We start from the raw sequence: 6871 nt of genomic DNA on the forward strand, positions 1-6871 counted from the left end.
TTTATTTGCATATCTGTGTGTAATGCTTTTTAAAATATGTCCAAAAATTCTTTGACACGCCTCTCATGAAGGGTATAGTCTTCTTGTTTCCTTTTCAAAGTCAGCCAGGCTTAGTTACTCACAGAACACGGAATGTGAATGGAATGATGTTGCATGACACTGAGGCTCTGTCATAAGAGGAGATACTGCTTATGCCTTTCCTTCTCCTCCGTCTCCTTCTCCCTGCCCCTCTTCCTCTCCCTCCCCCTCCCCCTCTCTTGTTTTTTTGTCTGGCTATCTTAAAGTCATCTTAAGAAAGCCACATATAGAGACCATGTAAAGATAAAATAACAATGCTCAATAACACTCCTGCTGCTCCAGGCTTCAGCTATCCAAATCCTTATAGCTCAGGCACCAACCGTGTGATTTAGAAAAACTTCAGATGATTCAGCCTCCCAACTTTTGAACCATCTTACCTGATGCTGAATGGAACAGAACAAATAGACATTCTTTCTTATATCCTGTCCAAACTCCTGACCCCCTAAATCTGTAAGATAATAAATATTGGTTGTTTTTCTATATAACAAAGTTTTTGAGTAATTTGTAATGTGGCCATGGTAACTGGATTGGAATGTTGTAACAAGAAATTTCACAAGAAATTTTGGATGTTGCCTCAATAAGATCCCAAAAATGTGCCAGTGGCTATAGGATTAGGGGACAGATGGAAATTGGGCATGGGTGGTAAGGAACTGGAGAGACTGTTAACTGAAACTGGATGTGCCTGAAGAGTGTCAGTGAAGGTGAAAGGGGATGTGAGAAAAATGATTTTAGAGGTTTGAGAAAAAGGTATCCTAATTTGTCAGGGAAGGTGATTTTGCAACACCTTCCTTAGCATTACAATAGCCAGAAACTAAATGGTTTAGCTAAGGAAATTCTTAGGCAGAATGTTAAAGTTACTGCCTTGTTCATGGAATCTTATAGTAAAATGTGAGAGGAGAAAAGCTAAAGGAAGGATTGCCAAATACAATTAGGCTGGGGCTGCTGCCTTCTCATCCCCAGCCTCCCCAATATTCCCACACTAAGAAGTCACTTCAGAGCAAAAATCAAACCAGATGTGGAACTACAAGAGTCATTGTTAAAACCTGAGAGAGATATAAGATGATGCTTCAGCAAATTGCACATTTGGACGAAAAGAGATGCAAGGATTTCAAAGGTACTTCATAGATTCTCCCCTTTAAAAACAAAAACAAAAAAACAACCTCACCCAAAGATATGTTTACTGATTTTTTTTTTTTAAAGACAGAGGAAGGGAGAGAGAGAGAGAGAGATATCTGAATGAAAGAAAAATGTCAATGCATTGCCACCTGTATGCACACTGACTGAGAATCGAACTCACAACCTAGGTATGTGCCCTCACCAGGGGTTGAACCTGTAGCCTTTTGACAGACATACGGGTGACATTCCAACCAACTGAGCCAATAGGTCAGGATTAGATTCTCTTCATTAAACAATATGGCTTATAATAATCTTCAGAGTATAGTCTCTCAGTAACTTTATATGAAGCCCAAGGTAAAAGAAGGGTTTCTTGAAGAGAAATCTGCATGTCCTTTTTTACAGTGATGTAGATTTATATGGAACCAACACAGTTTAAAAAGAATAATATTAGTTTGGTCTTAGGGAGCAGACACAATGCATAATGAAAAAAATTCTTTGGACCCCCAAATTCTGTGGACATGAAGCTGGTTGAAGAAACAACCTAGATGAAAACAGAGGATATTTTTAATAAAAAAATGATATGGATGATTTAAAAAGCAAAAACAAGAACCTAGACTAGTCAGGGCAAGCCAAAAGCCATACAAAATCATTTCCAGATGTTAGGACTGAGCCTTATTCAAGAAAATAGAGACATATACAAACTTGGCTGGATTTCAGAAATGCTAAGGACAGAGAGACTCCTGTGCACAATTTCTTTTTCCTTCTGTAGATCAGGAGTTTCTAGAGTGGATGAAAATGTGGGTATGCACAAGTTCAGTGACCGAAAGCTGCCTCACAGTATGATCCCATCACAAATTCCTACCTGGGTAGTATGTCATGGTGGGTAGTCATACCTCAGGCCTATAACTTTTTGAGGAATACATTTTTAAGCAAGTCCTGTCTGTTTTTCTTGTGCTTCTAGGTCAACACACCATTGACATGAAGTAATTCTCTTTTCAAGACCCCTCAAAGGCATAACCACCCTCAAGGGAATACATAATCTTTCACAGATACCTTCATCCCTTTTGTCTCAACTATATATTTTCTCCAGGTTTGGGTGTTCTTTCATCGACAAGACCTTCTGCGGGGAGCACAGAGATAAAGACACTTGAGGAACTCCAAGTATTCCAGTGTTCCCAGCCTACAGTCAAGACATGTGAGTGAGCAAGGTTTCTAGGCATTTCCAGTCCCCAGTCATTGAGCTGCCACAGTGACACCAAGTGGGATCGAAAGGAGGCTTGCTCCTCTACTTTGTTCAGACTCCTGACCAACAGAGTTAATTAATGAGTGTGGTAAAAGTTTTGTGTCACTGAGTTTCAGGTCTCTTTTTACAGAGTAACTAATAACATGGGACCTTTATTCATATCTCTGTTTCTGTTTCAAAATCATTTGCTTCTCTAGGTAAATGCCATTTATTTTCAAAATCTCTTTGGAAATTGTAACTTTAATACTTACTTTATAGTTATTTGCGAGTTTACCTATTATTTACATTATTTAGAATGACTTCAACTTTTCAAAAAGTTAGTTTTTAAAATTTAAATTTTCTTCACATGTCTGGGTGATTTTATTTTCAAATTTATCTTGAATTTATTTATTTTTATTATGTTTTTCTTTTCTTGACCGTAGCCATTTTATTAAGTCAATCTACCACCTAAATTTTATTCATAACAATGCTGTATATTTCAAGTGATATCTATTGTGTTATGGTGCTATATATATTGCCAAAGTTATCATTAATTGTCATGATGCTCTATCCAGATTTTATCTGCCCGAAAATGTCTGTTCCCTTCTGCTTACACAGATAATCAACATGGCACAGTTTCAGGGAGAAATCAAATATTATTCAGCCTACATTTTTCTTTTTTTTGAGAGAGAGAGAGACAAGAGATTCATCCACATGAGCAGTTTTAAATTTTTCTTTGGATAGGAAGAGATGAAAATTACTCAAAAGCCATAGAAATATTGCCACACTGCTTTGATGGTACAGATCTAATAGTAGGCCACAAATTTGTTGTGAACCAGTCGACATATTTGCTTGATTTTCTCCAGTATCTTGAGTAGCTCAGGTATAGATAAGGAATCCAGGAGATGTATTGGTTTAGGCATGGAAGTATGCAGGCAGATACAAACAAAAAGGAAATGGGGTAAAAAGTTGGGTATTCACACAAAGTTCATTGAACACTGGACAAAAGCAACAACATCTACATAGTTATGGGGTGAAAACAGAAGAGATCAGGGGACAAGAGACTCCATTGTTTGAAAAAGCTAGTTGCTTCAGAGCAAGTGGGTGATATATGAAAGTGTGAGAAGATGTGCTCAAATTTTCACAAATGCCGAATTCCCAGAATGATGGCAGCCCTAGCTAGCTGATTAAGTAAGCCATTAATCAGAGGCCATATCATTGATGGTTTGACCATATTAAGGTGATAAAATGGTCTTTTGTATTGTTATTTGGCAAAAAAGGTATATACGAGTATATATATTTATTTGTCTTTTTACTAATTTCTTGTGGTCAAACATGTTATAAGGCTCACATAAAAAGCAATTTTCTGGAAAGGGACATCATTATATTATATAAAAAATACTAGATATATAGTCAAGGTTGCTAAATAACTGGCCAAATATTTTTGTTAGCACATATTTTTACCTTTAGAAAAAATTATGTTTTCAATCTCTCTCTCCCTCTCTCTCTGTCTTTCTCTCCCCTCTCATTTTTCTTTCATTTATTTTTACCCTGAAAAAAATGGATTGCACCCGTTAGCTTTTAAGATTGCTTCCCAACTCCAATATTCTTAGGCTTCAAGTGTTTTTAAATTATTTACTCTGAGATAATCATTATATATTGTTCTTAAGATAAAAAACAATAAACAAGATGGGATCTTTGATTATAAAATTATTGAAGTTGAGATGACCATATAAACATGATTTCTAAGAGGATTTTTCCTGCCCTATGTATATGAATATTATTTACAGTTGCTTGGGTATCCTTTGATGGAACTAACACAGTCATCTTTGTCATAATTTTGCTAGAAATTTCAATAGCGATCATGGCTAAAACAGTGACATCTGGTGGCTCTAAGTGAGTTTTGCAGTTACTATATTTAAATGTTAATATAAAGAAGACACTAGCAAGTCAAAGGTCTGTAATAAAACTTGGCAAATATGCTAGAAGTTATTTCTCTTAGAAATATTACATTATTTTAAATATATATTATACTATTACTTAGAAATATTATTTTCACTTTAAAAAAAAGCTAACATTTTATACATGGATGTTGTTTTACCTTTCATAATTATAGAGCAAATCCAACTATTTAAACAAACAAACAAACAGAAACCTTTATCAGTATTCATTTTTATAATGAAGTAAGAGTGGAATAATTTCAGTGTAAACATAATTTTTATGGTATTACTTATTTATTTTATATATTCCTAAAGAGAATTTGAATATGGAACAAAAAGCTATTTTTCTAAAAAATTCCTGTTGCATTCCCTGGGGGGTTTTATAAGAAATAAGGTATAAGTAATAATAAAAGCAAATTTCTTTCTCCCTGTTTGACTTTTTAAAGCATATATTTTTATTAAGATATTTACTTTTGAAATTGTTTTTCTTTTCTTGCATTAAATAACTAAAACAAAATTATGAACTCATCTGAATGACTATAACTTATCCCTACCATTTCAACACTCTGCTTAAGAAAAAAAATTAAGTTGACTAAATTTGACCAATTCATGACTTGGACAGCATCTCCTTAGCAAATTGAGAATAGTCCCCCAAATCTGTACAATATAAAAGGTTTTCATAGATAGAAACTAGGCAGGACAAAAATGTTATTTTAAACAAAGAAAGTGGTCACTTCGACAGCACATATACTAAAATTGGAATGATACAGAGAAGATTAGCATGGCCCTTGAGCAAGGATGACATGCAAATTTGTGAAATGTTCCATATTTTTAATGGATTACTATGTAGCAGAGAGAAAGAAGGATCTCCTGCCTTTTATTACAGCATGGATGGCACTGGAGAGCATTTTTCTAAGTGGAATAAGCCAATCAGTGAAAGACAAATACCATATGATCTCACCTATTTGAGGAATGAAATGAACAAAATTAACTAACAAACAAAATAGAACCACAGGTGTGAAAACATGGAATGGACTGAAAGCTATTAGAGGGGTGGAGTGAGGGGGATAATGGTGGGAAGAAGAGGAAGGGACAAGAAAAAGAATATGTATAAATGACCCCTGGACGTGTACAACAATGTGGGAATTGACCATGACGAGGTGTTGGAATGGGTAAAGGAGGACAAAGGTGGAAAAATTGGGACAACTGTAATAAAATAACAATAAAGATGATTTAATAAAAATAAATAAATAATTGTTTCAGGCCAAGTTACCTACACTTAGGGGAAGTTTGTGGGGGAGTTGCCTTATCAGGCAGATTGCCTCAGCCTCCTTGGGGGATAATAAAAACATGTGACAGAATACCTCATTAGTAATGCCCAGAAAATTCCAGACTGACAGATTAATATTACATTCCTGGAGAAGGTTGAAATTGCAGTTTGGTCTCATTTGTTTGGTCTCATTCTAAGTTTAAATTGGGAGTTATCAGCTTTAGAACAAGTGACCCCATTGTGGGCCTGTGGTTTTCTCTTTCACAATCCCCTCCTTTTGATCCGACTCTTAGTTTGACTAAGAGATATGATCAAAATGTAAGGCACTAACACTGTTCTCAGCTCCTGATCTGTGGTTCTTGAAGCTTTTTGATTCTGTGTGCTATTTCATGATGTTTTGGCTTAAGTTATGGCTTCAGGATGACAACCTTTAATTCAGCCACCCTCTTTGTTCTTTTCTGATGTATTAGTCTTAAGAAGATCATTTGCTTAGTGGTTAGAAAACATACACTTACAGGTTTTGAGAGAATAAAACAAGACAAAAAGATTATTGTGATTATAAACAGGATAATTCTCATTGTTTAGACTGCACTTGCCATGGTCCCCAAGATCCAAACCAATCAAAACCAAGTAAGTCAAAGAAAGACCTTGCTGAGAGAATCACAATTTAATTAAAGTGGCTTGCTCAGTGATCTTATGTAACTGAGTTTCAGATTCCCAAAAGTGTTAACCCAGGTGCAGCAAGTGGTATTGTCCGCAGCAGAGACACTTTCTGGCTTGGCTTAAAGTTAATTAAGGGTTATCCTATTGTCAAGAACAACTTTGATCAGAAATCCAAGGGTTTTTGTTGGGCAACTGATGATTTAACAGCTAATTCTGCACTATTTTCAAGATCTAAGGAGAAGTTCCTTGTTTGTATTTACTCCTAGCCAGGAAAGTAGGGACCAACCAAAGGAAGAAAATTCTGAATCATAAAAAACCTTCTGATAGATCCTTTCTAACTTCACAGTGTAAATTAAGGGAAGTTGATCAATGAGTGTCTCAGTTTGTTTGTGAATAATTAAGGGCACATTTAGATAATTCAAGAGGCATTGCCTGGTTATACATAAGCTACTTAGGCACTGATAATTCCTAAAAGAATAATAACACATCAACAAAGATCAATTATATCAGACATAAAATACTTCCATTGAGATGGCACTATTAATGGACAAGTCAGAATTTTTGATGACAAATTCTATGTCT

At 35.3% G+C, this 6871-nt stretch overlaps 1 non-coding gene across 1 annotated transcript; it reads left to right on the forward strand.

The window, feature by feature from the left end:
* Positions 1–5082: 5082 nt before the first annotated feature.
* LOC129086872 (U6 spliceosomal RNA) lies at positions 5083–5189 on the forward strand. The gene has a single exon (XR_008530865.1). It is a non-coding gene; the product is annotated as a U6 spliceosomal RNA (small nuclear RNA).
* Positions 5190–6871: the final 1682 nt, after the last annotated feature.

The sequence above is a fragment of the Pteronotus mesoamericanus genome, unplaced genomic scaffold (genome assembly GCF_021234165.1).
Source record: "Pteronotus mesoamericanus isolate MK-2021 breed Mesoamerican mustached bat unplaced genomic scaffold, CSHL_Meso_final scaffold_45, whole genome shotgun sequence".
In the NCBI taxonomy this organism is placed as follows: domain Eukaryota; kingdom Metazoa; phylum Chordata; class Mammalia; order Chiroptera; family Mormoopidae; genus Pteronotus; species Pteronotus mesoamericanus.